Source organism: Sinocyclocheilus grahami, unplaced genomic scaffold, assembly GCF_001515645.1.
Source record: "Sinocyclocheilus grahami isolate Dianchi unplaced genomic scaffold, SAMN03320097.WGS_v1.1 scaffold332.1, whole genome shotgun sequence".
Lineage (NCBI taxonomy): Eukaryota > Metazoa > Chordata > Actinopteri > Cypriniformes > Cyprinidae > Sinocyclocheilus > Sinocyclocheilus grahami.
The window spans coordinates 892,196-894,197 of NW_015505511.1; positions in this window are offsets into that span (position 1 = coordinate 892,196).

The following is a 2,002-nucleotide window of genomic DNA, read 5'->3' on the forward strand; positions in this document are numbered from 1 at the left end:
ATTTATTTTTTTTTTTTCAGTATTCCACATGTATAGAAAATAATATTTTTTTTCAGTATCAGCTTAACAATTTATTTTATAAAATATATTACACTGTCAAAATATATACTAAAATAATCTTTCCTTAGGTGTGGATAAAACTGAGGAAATTACGCTATTTATTACAGTCCACTACATCTAGTGTTTAAATCAAGATTATGTAATGTATTGTTTTTTTCACTAGATGGCGCTATGAAGAAGCATTTACTACAGGGGAATGGGACAGCGCTTCTTTTCATGACGCAGTGAACCTGTGGTCATGGTTGCATGCCATGTGCAGTAGCTCACTGCTTCTCTCAAACTGTAATGTGCCATTATCTTCCACGCAATTTGTATTTACTAAGTTTGAGACTGCTTGCGATTGCTTGAGTATGAAGCCCAAGGAACTTGCTACACTTCTCTGGTGCGTACATGCTTTAAAACAGTACGAATATTTTCTTCATCATTTACACATTACGTTTCATAATTTCAATGAACTCTGTAGACATGAATGCATTTATTCTATAACCAGAAATTTATTATCAGGGGTGCAAAGCAGAGTTATCCTTTCTAAAGAAAAAGTGTCACCCCAGTTTCCACAAAGCGTGAACCACTGCCCATTGTGCTTGGTGTGTTTGTGGTGTGTGTGTGAGGGAGGGAGTGTCTTTTTATAAACCCAAAAAACTCATTATAGTTTATGATGTGCACAAGAAAAATGTCCAAGTCAATGATGTGAATGAATGACTTGAATGCTTGACATCATATATGTTTCCTGATGCACGTTTTGTCTGTTGCCACAGGGAGAGGACAGCAGAGGAGAAAAACAGAGCAAGGGAAGCGAAAAATAATAGGAGTGTGCTTCTTGTGCTGTTTAATCTCCAGACAGTCCCTAATTTCTCTAATTATCAAGCTGCTAAGCAAACAGAGGCAAGCAGGCAGGAATTGGCTGTCTCCTGCGGCTTACACTTCGGGGGGTCGTGTCTAATTTGAGGGAAGACCCGGTCCATCTCTTGCATGAACACATCTAGGGCTAACACACCCCAACCAGTGCAGCCCCTCCCTGTCGACCCCTACCCACACGCACCAGCTTTATGGCAGATGGCGTAGTTCACCCTCCCTCTGAACCTCCATTCCACCCCCACCCTTGGCAGCTTTTGTGCCCCTGTGCGTGCAGTGTTAGGGGGCTGCAACAACAACAGCCCTCCCCACTGCTTCCACCCTCCCTGGCCCTATTGTAAGCAGAATTCAGGCTTCATGCATGGTGCCGCGATCAGGTGCCCAAACAGGGTTGTCAGCACCCACAAAATCGTTTTAATCCCAGTGGTTGCGCATCAGGGCCACTGGAGTTTGTAGTACTTTCCTGACACACTTGACCGGGTTTGATCCCTAACTATTGCCAGAATCATAGGAACATTCTAAAGGCTTGTCACAGTTTGTCGCAGAACTGAATGTTTTCAATAACTTACTATTGACTTCTTTGCTTAACTGTTGAGTATAGAGATGGTTGCACAAAGTCATAAGTTACCAAATTCTACTTACCAGTGCTTCCATTGAAGCCTTTTTGGTTTGGTTCCTTTGCCAGGGTTCATTGATAGCTCTTCACCACAACTACATACCTGATCTAGGTCGTGCATCAGGCAAAGACTCTGCTTGTACAAGGGTGTTGAGCTGTAAAAACTTTGAGCAAGGTCAGAAGTTAAACAATTATACTCACTAGAGGCTTTGAACAGTGTAACTGAGGCTTTGGCCATTGTTGTCTCTTCGCCAGGATTTGTTCCTTTTTGTAGCAGTTTTGTAAACAATTGATAAAAACAGCAAATATAGGCAAAGATTCTGCTTGGTCATGAGTGTTATGTAACTGCTAAGGGACTTCTGTTTCCCTGAGGTTATCTCCATGACAACAGGGTTCAAGTCTCTTGGGACTTTTGACACACGCAACCCTTCTGCGGGTCAAGACCCTTGGGGTGTGGGGGTAGGGACAAGT